The sequence below is a fragment of the Mesoplodon mirus genome (assembly GCF_964341445.2).
Source record: "Mesoplodon mirus genome assembly, chromosome: 11".
In the NCBI taxonomy this organism is placed as follows: domain Eukaryota; kingdom Metazoa; phylum Chordata; class Mammalia; order Artiodactyla; family Ziphiidae; genus Mesoplodon; species Mesoplodon mirus.
The window spans coordinates 3,930,001-3,944,930 of NC_138987.1; the positions used below are offsets into that span (position 1 = coordinate 3,930,001).

General features: G+C 41.1%; 1 protein-coding gene across 1 annotated transcript in view; it reads right to left on the bottom strand.

Annotated features, from left to right (window-relative positions):
• Positions 1 to 14,468, bottom strand: part of OSBPL8 (oxysterol binding protein like 8) — a 164,533-nt gene extending 150,065 nt beyond the window's left edge. The window contains exon 1 of the mRNA XM_082636657.1: positions 14,136 to 14,468. The gene's annotated coding sequence lies outside the window, so the exon portion shown is untranslated. The remainder of the gene's footprint in view (positions 1 to 14,135) is intronic.
• Between the last annotated feature and the right edge of the window lie 462 nt (positions 14,469 to 14,930).

Consider the following 14,930-nt stretch of genomic DNA (forward strand, 5'->3'; position numbering starts at 1 on the left):
TAGAAGAATTTACATCCAAACAAAGGTTATCTCCATTCAGAGTAGTCATCTTTAGAGACCATTTCAACTTGCCATCATACAAAACAATTCTCAAACTTCTCTCCTCTAATCACTTTCTTAGCTACCATATAAATGACACAAGAATAATAGGTTTCATCCTTTTGGTGACAGATTTTTTTTTTTTTTTTTTGCGGTACGCAGGCCTCTCACTGTTGTGGCCTCTCCCATTGCGGAGCACAGGCTCCGGACGCGCAGGCTCAGCGGCCATGGCTCACGGGCCCAGCCGCTCCACGGCATGTGGGATCTTCCCAGACTGGGGTACGAACCCGTGTCCCCTGCATCGGCAGGCGGACTCTCAACCCCTGCGCTACCAGGGAAGCCCCAGTCACTGATTATTTTTAACGAAAAATGACATTTCTCATTTTGATCCTTAATTTTATGTATGAGACCCTGTTCAGAATTACTTCCCACTTTTTCCAAATATCAAATCCATTCTCAAGAGATGTTATTTGCCACCACAGAATATAGGTAAAAGAATGAGGCTGAAGGTACCAAAGAAATGCCGAAATAGTTTCAAAAGTGTTTCTGAAAAACTGACATTACTGAAATAAATTCAAGATAACTTTGAACACATCAATCATCTCTTAGACATATAAGTTTTAATATGCTTATTTAAAAGCTGGTCACACATTTCTACTTTGGGCACAACTCACAGACAGGCCTGATCCCTGACTTCTGGTTTCCCTGAATAACAAATGATATAATGCAAAAGCACATTTACTATGAAGTACAGATTAAGAAACGGAACAAATTCTAACACTAAAATCTGGTGGTCTACTCTAACAACATGGCTTGGAAAGGTAGTACTGTATACCAAAAAGAACACGGCTACAGAATGACATAGGCCAAAGTTCAACTTTTTGCTTGGCCCCTTAGTACCTGCATGACTGAGCATGTTACTTGAACATGGAGTCTGTACAACATCAATAATTCTATCTGTAAAATGGGAATAATACCATCTAGTTCAGAGCTATTATAAGGACTATATTACATAATATATCATCTGATTGTAATTCTACCCCCTAGCATCATCAAGGAATCCTCAAAAGAACCTAACAGGCTATCTGTTCCAACTCTCCATTTTACTAAGACCCACAGAGACTAAGTGGTTTGCCGAGGTCACAGAGTTATTTAGCAGGAAAGACAATACTTCTGGCAGGCTTCTTATTTTCCCAGTGCATCTGTTTACTAAATCAGTTGGTGTTTGTAATGCTCGGTTTCACAAGCTGTGACATAGGGTCTCAAAGAGGGTTTCTGAGACAGCAATATATCAAGGCCTCTTAAGGACAGTAGTTGGAAATATTTCCCTGTCAATCAAGTATTAATAACTTAGTCCTATATATTAAATGTCTCCCTTGGATTTTAAGGCTTTGTTTTTAAACTTAGATATTTTAAATTACAGCTAAAAACTACCTCATTCTGTGTAAATTTTCACTATTTTCTTAAAAGGTTCTTTTCTAAGGAAAATATGAACCTAGTTTTAAATCAAGATACTAGAAAAAAGTGAATGTGTTTCTCATTAATTATGGTAACTGGTTATAATCAACCAAGAGACTTACCCCAGTTTCCTACAAGTAAATTCATGCCCATACTTAAGGTGATGGTTCTTCATTAAGGATCAAAGCTTGAAATGCAAGATCTAAAGTTAATTCAAGATAATCTCAAGGAATTTTATTACCGATTTTCTTATTCAATCCCAAAAGCAATTTCTTCATATTTTGATACAGCTGAGGTTGGCTTTTTGTCTTGGGCATGAAAGAAACATGAGTGTCTGAGTGCCTAACTCTGGCCTAGATGCTTCTGGGTTTTGAATCCAAGGTATAAATTACCACAACCAAAGTACTGATCATCTTTAATTTATCATGTAAGTAACCAAGAGACATAATTACACTTCCACATGCCAATTCAAAAAGGATCTATGAGAACCAACACAATTTTTAATACTTCAATTAAAAATGACTACCAAAAATGAGAAACTATGGAAATAACTCATATTCAAAGACTGTTCCTAAAAGAAAACTGATCAATATGGTGACAATGAAAAAATTCTTGGAGAATCCAAAAAAAAGCATATATTTGCTGAATTTAATTAAAATAATTATTTGTCTCATAGCCACAAAATGTATCACTGGTTAATTTCAACTTATAAGTTTGAAGAGGCTAATTACTACTACTGTAAATTAAGAAGCCCCCAAATAACCAAATAAGACCTTGCTAGTTAAAACACTAAATATGTTAAGCAATCAACCTCTTAAAATGAGTCTCTGTTTTCACAGAGGAATTTTTCCTCAGTAATGACAGAGTATTATTTTTTTAAATTCCTACACTCTAATCATAAATTCCTGGGAAAATAAAGACATAAAAACCATAATTTCCCAAGTAATCAAACCTTTGAAAAACAGTCACAGTACTATCCATATAATGCTGAAGGTTCTATTTTAAAATTCAGGAAAAGTGAGAAAAAGTACCAAAACTATAAACCTAAGAGAAGCAATAAAGGATACCGTAATGAGGCAGACAAAAAGGATAGTAATTATGACAGGTATCTAAAAGGAAAAATGCTTAGAATACGTGAAAAAGGTAAAGCAAAAGACATACAACCATGATCTAATCAAACCTCTGGATTGTAAAACCAGGAGTTCCACAGAATAAGAGAAAGTTCACAAAATAATCAGTAAATAGACATCAACGTTAGGGAATATTTACAACTTTGACTTCCCCTACAGTGGGCAAATAAAGAAACTACAAAACAGCCAGTTTCTTTTCTAAGCTACTTTAAATTTCAAATAAGCATGTACTATGTAGGTTCCACAGTATCTTACATAATCAGGCCAAATCTAGGGGTTTAAGCCTTCCAAATCACAGCCCTTCTGAAAGGATCTCAACTCCAAAGTAGTCAGCATTTTAAAAATCTGGATTACATAAATTTCTGATTGCAAGAGAATTATAACTCCAATCATAAAAGACACATGTTCCAGCAGTCAAAACCATAGCTGTAGAAGAAAGAACCACGAAGTCTCATGAGAGAAGGCCTGAACAAGATTAACAGAGAAATGCAGCAATATCATGGAAGAGAGGGACAGACAAATTTAAATTTATTTGCCCAGGATAAATTATAATCAATCAATTTTCCTAAAGATTCAGGAAAGGAGACTGGGAAATAAAAAAGAGAATAAGGTATAAAAAATTTAGAACAGGGCTTCCCTGGTGGCGCAGTGGTTGAGAGTCCGCCTGCCGATGCAGGGGACACGGGTTCGTACCCCAGTCCGGGAAGATCCCACATGCTGCAGAGCGGCTGGGCCCGTGAGCCATGGCCGCTGAGCCTGCGCGTCCGGAGCCTGTGCTCCGCAACGGGAGAGGCCACAGCAGTGAGAGGCTCGCGTACCACAAAAAAAAAAAAAAAAAAAAAATTTAGAACAGTGCTGAGAAATTTTTTTGAGTATAAAATGAGAAGAGGAGATGAAAATTACGGCCTTCATGAACCAGCTAGGCAATCTAAGCTCAACATTTAAAGTACCAAAGATAATTAGGTAGAAGAGACAGAAAAGTTATAGAGAAAAAGATCAATAACTAAGGAACCAAAGCAGATATCACAATTAAGGCAGAGAAGTAAATGAAAAAGAATAACACCTCACCTGCCTGGACACAGTTGAGAAACAGAAAATAAGTAATGAATAATCAAAATGTCACAAGAGTCATGAGCTTACAGCTGACATGCCATTCTCTGGAGAAAAGTCACTATTTTATGCACAATTCTAAATGGTCTCATTCAGTTTCCAAGGAACAAACTAGAAATGGCAAGAAAATCATAATGACATGTACAAGTTGGAGCAGATGACAAAAGAGGAAACAGAAAAACTAAGAAGCAAACAAGAATTCAAAAGCATACAAATTTTAGGACCAACTGGCATAAAGATACAGAATACCTATACAAATCAATAGTGAAGAAATATCACTGTATTTCAACACAGTATCATGATCACAACTTTTATAATCATTGCATTAACAAAAAAAAATAGGAAAGATCTCCAATAAAAGATGATGGACTGAATACAAATTTTCCCTCCAGTTACTTCAGATCTCCCATTGAAACAAAAACAATTCATACAGAAAAAAAATAAAACCGTAAGAGCAAAGAAATTAAAAGTGGGGATGGGGTAACATGGGGGGGGGAATGGGAGGTACAAACTATTGGGTGTAAGATAGGCTCAAGGATGTACTGTACAACACAGGGAATACAGCCAATATTTTGTAATAACTGTAAATAGAAAGTAACCTTTATATAATAAATTAAAAATTAAAAATTTTAATTATAATAAAAATTAAAATTATAATAAAATAGGGCTTCCCTGGTGGCGCAGTGGTTGAGAGTCTGCCTGCCGATGCAGGGGACACGGGTTCGTGCCCCGGTCCGGGAAGATCCCACATGCTGTGGAGCGGCTGGGCCCGTGAGCCATGGCCGCTGGGCCTGCACATCCAGAGCCTGTGCTCCGCAACGGGAGAGGCCACAGCAGTGAGAGGCCCGCGTACCGCAAAAAATAAATAAAATAAAATAAATAAAAATAAGACACACACACAAAAAGTGGGGACAGAGAGAGTAGAGAGAGAAGTCCATAAATTTCTGAAAGATGAAAGTAGATGTGAAATTGATTGATATCACAAGCAGAGAGAGCCACGGCCTCATCATACCCTTTAAGAGTGATGCAAAAGGTTGGGAACCAATACATCTGACAGAACCCCCAGAGAAGCATGATTGCAAAGTAAACGGTTCAGCAAAGGGTGGGAATAAATAGTGGGGCTAAAAATAGGAGAATTATATATTACCTGACTGACTGTATAAGGGACTACATTTTCCATCCCGCATCTCCAAGCAGCACCTAAACAACTGACATTTACTCCCTGGCAAAAGCACAGTCAGCTTTTCGCTAAAGAAAGTGAATAACTGTCTAGGAGATGCTGGCACAGAGTAATAAACCCTTCTTATCTGGCATTTAGAGGGCCCACAGCCTGGAAGCTGGCTCCCCTCCCTCTTACCCTAAAATGCTTGTCAATATATAGGCCCCACCCTATACTGTTCTGCCCTAAAGTGCTGTGCCCAGAATTCCTACTCAAAAAAAACACCTAATAGGGAAAACAGTCCAAGGAACAGGGTGGGAGGGGAACATCCAAACCAGGAAGCCAGTCCTTCTTTCTGAAACATGAAGAGACAACCAATCCAGGCACATAAGGAAAACTAAGTATGGAAAAAAAAAAAAAAGATTACAGAAACAAACATAAAAGCTGGCCAGACAGGAAAAGGAAATAATTGAGGAAACACGAAATGTCTTTTAAAAATCTACTTTGCATTTTCTGAGACTAAAGAGAGTACTACAACATAAAACAAGAAAAGAATGGCAGAAAAATAGAACAAGAAAATTCATGGATTACCCTCCCCTCAACATATCAGCCAAAAAACTAAGGGAAAAAAATCCCATGAACACAGAGCAAAGAGAATCACAAAATATGAAAGTAAAAATGAGATGAGGACCAGTCCAAGACTGAAAACATCTGCCTACTGAAGAACAAACAAGCAAACAAGAAAATGAAGGGAAGAAAATATCATAGGAGAGAATTTCTTAGAGCTGAAGAATCTGATTCAAATAATAAGGGCAACTGAGTGCCTAAAACAAATATAACCAAAACAAAACAAAACAACATGTACAGCTCATTATGAGTTTGCAGCAGAAAGATAAAACAGAGATGATCCTAAAAGTTTTCAGACAGAATAAAGAACAAATCACCTTAAAAGGGTAGTGAATTAGATGACATCTGATTTCGAATCAGCATCCCTAGCACTGGAAGACAACCAAGCAATGCTTTCAGAGTTCCAAAGGAAAATTATTTGCAACCTACAATATTGTGCCCAAACTATCAGGCAAATATGAGAACAGAATGAAGATATTTTTATACATAGAATAATTCAGAAAACTTGCCTCTCAAACACACTTTTTTTGGAAGTTGTACTCCAAAAAAAAGATCAAGTAAATTTAGTAAAAAAGGAAGATCTATAATAGAATGGACCCAATTCAAGAGGACAGTGAAAGTCCTCTTGCTAAAAGGCAACTAGTCCAAATTGAAGCAGAATTACAATTACACCAGATAAATAGGGGACACAATACAACAGGTAGTCTAATGAAGAGTTGGTGGAGACTATGATAAAGGCATACAATACCAGAAAAGGGGGCAATTAGAAACACCAAGAAAATAGGAAGTCATGTCCGTCGTTTTTAATTCAATGGCTAGATTTTGAGCAACTGATAAAATAAAATAAAATACACTGGACCTTGATGGTATCAAGGTATTTTTCTTCAAGTGGCCCAAGGACTGCTTAATAGGATCTGTAGAAAAGAAATCATAATCTGAGCATACTACCTGGCCTAGGATTAAATGATATTTACATAGTCATAGTATAGAAACTATATCTTGGGTTTTGTCATTTAGTGATGGACATATGGATGTGACAGCTGGGGTTGGGGGGGGGATGGGGGAAATGTGTTTATCTGGGCAAGAAGGAGTATAGCTACCAGTCTAGAAAGAAAAGGAAAGAAGAAAAAAAAAAGCAGAAAATCCAGACAATGTCTAAACTGATAAATTGGCAAAAGTGTAGATCGACATTCAATAGAAACTAGTATGTTTTATAAAAGCAGCATAGCTTCCTTTGTTGCACATTCGTAAGCCAACCTCCCCCATGAACTCCACCCATCTCCTAAAGGGAGAAAAAGTCCATTAATTAAATGTAAGTTTCTTTCAGTTTAAAATAATTTCTTTCAGGTTAACTCCGTTTTTAAGGCAGCGGTTCTCTGCTGGGGGTGATTTGCCCCCCAAGGGACATTTGGCAATGCCTAGAGACATATTTGGTTGTACTTTAGTGGAGGTGCTACTGGCATCTAACGGGTAGAGGACAGGGATGCTGCTCTACAGTCTACAATACATGGGACAGCCCTCACCACAACAAAGAGTTATCCAGGCCAAAATGTCAATAAAGTCAAGTTGGAGAAACCCTGCTTTACGGGAACTCTTCAGACTTTTACAGAAAAACGTTTATAGTTTCTCTGTTCCTTATTCTTATCATGGTATCTGGATGTAGAGAAAAGCTTCCATGGGCACAGGGAATGTTACGGATGGTCTGAATGTGGACCCATGGACTGGCCTCTGGGTCCTCACGGGCCTCTGAGGTTTGATAGAGTCGTAATGGCATATACTGATGAGGAGGCTGCAGCGGCATCCAGTGACCTCCTAACCTGGCCCCTCAGCTCCTGTTGGTATGGATATTCTTAGGGCCATCAGTAACTTCACACAACTAAAATGTTTCCTTAAAATTATACAGTCTGTCGTGAGTGCTCCTGTTTGGTGCACAGCTTTCTTCCACATGGTAATCTGAGGGACTGGAGATCTTCCCAATCTTATTATCACACCTAAAGAGGCCCGGCCCCTGCATTTGGCCCTTGGATTGGAAAAGAGAAGGTGGAGAAACACAGCTGCTTTTCTCCCACCTCAGTTCAGAAGGGACAGTGCATCACTTGCATTCACATTCCCCTGGTGAAAAGCCATCTTCTGGTCCCACCTAGATGCAGGGAAGGAGGATGGGGATAGAGGAGAGAATGACGGAGAAACGTGTTCCTGTCTGGGCAGCCACCTCCCAGTGTTAACTGAACTAAGGCAAGAGAGTGAACAAATTCTGGTGGGCATTGAGCTGAATCTGCCACAGCCGCCCTCTCCACAACGTCTATAACCTGGTTCTTCCCCTCACAACAGTACCCTCATGACAGGCTTGCTAGCTCTCACTCTGTTAACTTCTATTTCCTTCTCTAGGATGATGTGAGAACTTCCAGATCTCTTTCATACCACATAAGAACAGGAAAATCACAGGGTGCATCTCTGGGCCTTGCTTTGCCTAAATACACCATATTCTTCCCCTGAAGCCATCTCATGTCAGCATAGGGCCCGTACAGGGCAATAAGCTAATTAAGTGGCTGTGCAGGTTCTGAACGTAAGCAGCCTGGCCCCAGAGCCTGTGCTAGTCTGCCTGCCTAGATTTCTAAAATAATAGGTAGTAAGGGAGTCCTTCCCTGATCATCAGGGACTATTTATAAAGCATCCACATCTTGCGAAAGAGCCTAGGGAACTATTACAAACTCCCCACTATGATACACAGCACTGTTTTTCTTTACCTCTGGATCGCTGATCTTAAATGTTATTCTAGTCAAAACAACAGGCAAACTTATACAGTAAGCAACACTTGTCTTCAGAAGTCCCTCACCCTACTCTCTACTTGAACAACGTACCTGTGCCTTCACGTCCACGGAATCCCACCTCATTATTCTAACCCAATAACAGTGTTACTTAGACTGAACCGCTGTCTCCCCAGATCTACCATACTCTAACCCCATTAAAAAGCACGTACACAGGACTTCCCTGGTGGTCCAGTGGTTAAGAATCTGCCTTCCAATGCAGGGGATGCAGGTTCGATCCCTGGTCGGGGAACTAAAATCCGTCTCGGGGCAGCTAAGCCCCTGCACTGCAACTACTGAGCCGGTGCACTCTGGAGACTGCGTGCCACAACTAGAGAGAAGCCCGTGCGTCGCAACGAAGACCCGACGCAGCCAAATTAAATTAATTAAAATTTTTTTTAATTTTGGAAAAAAAAAAAGTACTTAAACAGACTTCGTAATTTTCACAGGGGCCTGAGCCTTCTTTGTAAGAAGCTATGTAATCTGATAAACTACTCCTGCTAATAGTGGCATCCGGCAGCCGAAAAACTAGTTACTTTAATGGTGGACATTTGAAAAGGATAGATTTTAATTATACAGATTTGTGTCCCTCAAATATCACTCATAAAAATCATCCATACCAATTCTGTGCATCAGTTTTACTCTTTAAAAAAAAAGCATGGATTTTAAAAATTGTAACAAGTCACCTTAAAATACTGTATCTACTGTACTATATGTCCTTATAGTTCCAGTTTAGTCTGGAATTTCCTAGTGAGAAAATGGCAACTGAATGAACAATAAATAATTATTTGCTTTACTCCAAGTAAAACATAGGATGTCAGTCAAAACACATGAAATGAAAAAAACTGTATTTTCATCAAATCATAAAGTCAAAATAGACTGAGAAAGATCATTAAGGTCAAGACCTGTCACAAGAGGCAACTGCAAATAAACTATACAAGGCATTATAATGTGACAGTTAAAAGGACAGGTTCTGATGTCAAAGGTCAGGTTAAACCTCAAATTCAAATCCTTTTGGTAAGCTCCACCACCTGCTGCTTAGCCTCCCTGTGACTCAGGTTGAGTTCAAATCCTGGCTCTGCGGCCTACTACTTAATCTCCCAGTGCTTGAGGTTTTAAAAAGGACAAGAAAATAGTCTGATTTGGTCTGTCAAGTACATATGTCAAGTACCTGATACATAGTTGGCAGTCAACACGTATAAGCTATTATTATTATTATGACCAACCACTTCTACTAAGACACCTTCAGGAGCTATCAATCTCCCTCTGAATCTATCATGTTTTTAACAACCCTGAATCAAACAGTTTCTCCTTTTTATCTGAAAAGAGTCTTGAAGCTCAAAAAACATTTCCTTTTTTTTTTTCAGGCCTTTGTGAATATGGAAGGTGGCGGGTAACTAGCTTATCGTTTGAAGATTCAAGACTCTTTTTTAGTCTTTTTATAGTACAATTCCCTTCCAAATATTACACAAAGGACAGCCTGCTCCATGGATTTAAACACTGCAAAGAGTTCACAAAGTATAACGAAATTTTGAGATTCATAAAAGAACAAACAGCTACTGGAGCAAAAAGCTTAGATAGGTTGATGCAGCAGTCTATTAGCCTGCTCACAAAATATTGAATTCTAACGTAAAGCACAGCGGATAGAGATTCCTCATGGTTTACAGTCACTCAGACCACTAAAAACATATAAAGGATATTTTTGGTAACTTTTTTCCTTAATAGCAGGAAAATGCTCTGTTTTTTCACAAGAATGAATGCACAGATTGCATGATAGGCAAGGGCAATTTCTTCAAAAGCAAATTCTGTAGAGAACAAAGCCTAAAGGTTCAGATTTTTCAGTAATATATATCCCTTAAAGCTTTACAAGTTCGAGGTATCTAGCATTCCTTGCGGTTTATAACATTAAGAAGTAACACAATTAAGCCTCATTTATATCAGAAAGCATTATGCCTAATTGAAAGAAAACTAAGCATCTAGAATTTTGATACTGATAAATTTAAAGGTTAACACCATAGATCAATGCAAAGGTCAAGTAGATATTAGAGTTCATGATAAATACACCAAAATATTTTTTAAAGATCTAAAGACAAAGAAATGTTTTTAAATAATTTGATGTTTGTTGATTTCTCCTATGTGTTAATATTGAAATATGCACTTTCATATACATTATGTGATCTCATTCCCCCAACAACCTTGTGGGATAAGGATTATTATCCTCCTTTTACAAATGAGAAAACTAAGGCCCAGTGATTTGCCTAAGGATACCTGCTTGTATAAAATGCAATCAGAAATCCAATTCAAATTTTCTAACCCCCAGATCAATGCTCTTGCTTTCACTGTACCGTTGTCTCTTCCAAAACTCAAGTACTCTAAATTTTAACTCTTATAAAGTGTGCCAATCTTTTTATCTGGGAGAGGTTAACAGTTATGAGGGAAGAAGAAAAATTCTTCATAATGTTACCAAAAAAGACTCACTGTGCTTAATCTGACATGACTACCCAGTCCAATTTAAATGCTTTGGTTCATGCTGTCTATCCCTCTTAGAACACCTGCTTATCATCAGATATACAGCTTTCAGAAGACTTAAATGAAGAATCACAGGCTTCCCTGGTGGCGCAGTGGTTGAGAGTCCGCCTGCCGATGCAGGGGACACGGGTTCGTGCCCCGGTCCGGGAAGATCCCACGTGCCGCGGAGCGGCCGGGCCCGTGAGCCATGGCCGCTGAGCCTGCGCGTCCGGAGCCTGTGCTCCGCAACGGGAGAGGCCACAGCAGTGAGAGGCCCGCGTACCGCCAAAAAAAAAAAAAAAAAAGAATCACCTCCTCCAAGAAAGTTCCCCAGATTAAATGACCTGCTTCCCTCCTGCCAAGCCAACATCATTTCTTTGTCACCTCACTGCTTGTATCTAATTTGAACTACATTATCACATACTCCTCTTTGTTCTCCAGTCGTACATCGGGAACTACATTTTTTCATTCGATGACTATTAAGCATTTGGAAAGTCAATGGTCCTTGCTATCATGGAGAGCTTACATTGTTTCCAATTTTAATACAAGTAAGAATAACACAGGGTAGAAGAATTTGATGTTTCAGAACAAGAACTCCTTTCCTACAAGGTCTCTGAAGAAAGCTCTCTCCTTGCAAACTTGATAACATTTTTCAGGGAGGAAAAAAATCCCTTCTATCATGTGTTCCAGATGAGACCTTCAACTTCATGCCTTTGAGAGGATATATGAGAGGGTGGGGACCAAGGTGGAAGGAAGATCTAAAATCTTTCAGGGATTTCCTGAAAGAAAATATTGACATGAAACCTTCACACATTAGTCCAGACACCTCTTCCTGTGTCCCAACCACAAGGAAACTATACTTCAAACTCCTTGCACGCAAGCACCTTCATTAATGAAGTATGTACAGACTTTTTAATTCAAGTTGTATTTATGTATTATTTGAAGGTCATATTCATAAGAATAAGATAGCACCTATGTCTTCTACTTTTAAATCCCCCAATGCTCCAAAATCATTGCTATAAATGTGTTCAGCTTTGGATAACATAGATATTAAAATATAAAACTTCAAGTATTATTAGGATAAGGATTTTCCAAAATAATATTAGAAAACTACATCTAAGTATCAATTCTTTATTTTGTCATTCATGCTTCAAGTAACATGCTCTTGAAGGATTATGTTTAAACCAAGTTTAAATGTACTAAGGGCTCTCACTAGTTAAATTATGCAATTAGTCCTTTAAAAAGAAAGATCTTTTTATAATGCAAATTTTGTTAATTTTACCACTTTTTTCTTAAATCAAAATTAAAACATAGGGCCTCCCTGGTGGCGCAGTGGTTGAGAGTCCGCCTGCCGATGCAGGGGATACGGGTTCGTGCCCCGGTCTGGGAGGGTCCCATATGCCGCGGAGCGGCTGGGCCCGTGAGCCATGGCCGCTGAGCCTGCGCGTCCGGAGCCTGTGCTCCGCAACGGGAGAGGCCACAGCAGTGAGAGGCCCGCATACCGCAAAAAGAAAAAAAAAAAAAAAAAAAAAAAAATTAAAACATAATTTCATTACAAACAGTATGTGTACTTACTCCAAAGTATATTTTAAGGCTTTTCAATTCAAAAGAAACCTAAAAACTAGATATTGCCAAATTTATAGGTGCCATAAATGTTTTGCAAGAAACATATTTGATTGCCTCTAAAATGTAATAATATTCTAACTGAAAAAAATGTAGCAGCACCTTTTCATAGATCACAGCTACAACAAATATTATGATTCAATGAAAGAGAAATAAACCATGACCATTTTTAATTAAACAGGCACTTCTAAGCACTTGTGTACAATGTATTGTAGCTCAAATGGTTCAGATGGAATTTGACCACAACAACTTAAGCTCCATAATTAAAGACCTAAAAGGTAGTTCTTATGTTTCATCTATTCCCTTTCCCATTACTCTAAACAGGCATATTGTAGTCATTCTATACATAGTTACTATCAAAAAAGGGGTAACAAATATTTGGAATTCTCTGTACTTTTAATAGAGGACAAATTGCATGCCTTTACTCTTCCTTCCCCAACCTGTTTCATAAAACTAGCATGATCCTAATAATTTCACTGCAAAACAGGTTCTATCTAGCAAGCACAGGAATTGATCCTAGTCTCTCAGCATGATCAAGTTTAGATGACACTTGATGGGATGGAAGGAGGAAACCTAACAAGCATTCCACCCATGTTCCTCCACAATCCTTGGAATCCTAAGGGAGGGACTAAAAAAAAAAAAAAAAAAAAAAAAACGCCTTTTAAATGATTATTTGAAAAGACCTAAAGTAGCACTAATTTGAGGTTCACTTTCAGGGGAAGTTAATTAAAAACGAATAACCCTATCATACACAGTGCATTCTAATACTACTTAGAAGTCATTTACGTCTTCCAGCATCAGAAAGGCAAAAACTTCATTAAATTATTTAAAGTAAACATGCGCATATCATCAGTTGGGTAAATTTCCCCATCTGTTTAAGTAGGAGCCCAAGTTACCTATTATTTCAGGCAGCATTTAGATAAAATGAAATTAAGTATGTTCCCCAACTGCACATGTCTCTCATAAAGAAGGGTGTTAAGTGACTTTTGTGAATGGAAAATCTGCATATACTGTTGCTTCGCATCGGCCGGTCTTGAGCGGATGCCTCAATGAACCAAACGCACGCTCTTTGTGAAGCTCCTTGGAACCTGATTCCATTCTTGAGAAGGGGCTGAGAAACAAACATTACATTTAAAAGTAGAGCAAAGGCTTCGCCTTCCTCCTACGCTACAAGAAGGCCACAGGAACTGAGGTTTAGAAGAACACCACCATGGCCCTCGGCTCTGCAAGGGCGGGTGAGGTCTGCGATGCGCGGCACAGCCTCCTCTGGGGCTGTCACAGGAAAACGGGAGCCTCGCCTTAACGGCACCAAGTGACAAAGCGCTAGCTCTCCAGGGCGCCGGGGCTTCCGGCGAGACCCCGCCGTCCGCCCAGTCAAACTTCGGGAGGAGGCACACACTCAGAGCCAACAAAAAGCTCGTACCGGCCCCTGCCCCTGCCGCGGCTTTGGAAGGTTGCAGACGCATTTACCGTGGGCCCCAAAACACTCCATCCCCGCCAGCCTTCGGAATTTCCCACTTCAAAAGGGGACAAAGGAGCCAAAGAAAAACTCCCCGGCGCGGGGGCCCGGAGTGCCCGCCCGCCCCAGCTCAGAACGTGGGAGTCAGCGGGTGCAGTCGCCCGTGGGGGTGCGAACCCGCCACCCCCCAACTCGGGGACCAGCTCGACACTCACCGGTGTGGAGCCCCCGGAGAGGCGGGGCGCAGGCGGCCGGTTCCTCTGGGGCCCTGCACGCGTCCAATCGAACCCCAACTTCTCTCGGCCGCTGTCGCCGGCGGCAGCTGGGGCGCGAGCCCAGACCAAGAGCGCTGCCTGGCCGCCACGGAGGCACTGCCCGTTCGGCCCGCTAGGAGGGCGGGAACTCCGGCCCTGCGGTCTACCAGCCAGGGCGGGCCCCCACTTTCCCTCCGTCTGCGGGCTACCGGCGGCGGCTACCGCCCCGGCGAAAGCTAACGCTGCAGCCGTCCGGGCTGCCGCTACCACCACCGCCCGGCCGGGAATGCGTCGCGGCCTAATGCTGTCATCGGCCAAGCCGCCACCTCTTTGGGCATCCAGAGCCTCCGAGATCCTTCACATTCGAGGACCCGCCCCCGGACCCGCCCCCTACTAGCGGGCTCCGGTCGCACCCCCTTCCCGTCACGTGACGACGCGCGGAGGCGGCCTTGAAGAGCCCTCCTGTGCCTGGCCGGAGACAGCCGGGCTGGAGCAACTGTCAACGCCTTGTTCCGGCAGAGTCTGACCGCCGCCGAAGCGCCTCTGCAGCCCCTGGGGCGGTCTCGGGAGGCGAAACTGCCGCCGCCCGCCCCGCGCCCGTTGAGGCGAGGTCTTCGGGACCGGTCGTGCAGGGCCCTGCCGCATCTGAGGAGGCTGCACCGCAGAGCTCCCGGGTAGGGCTCAGGGGCGCCCGCGTCCCCAGCCTGGGGCTTGACTGAAGTTTTAGTCAAACAAAGAAGAGCAGAAGGCATCGTG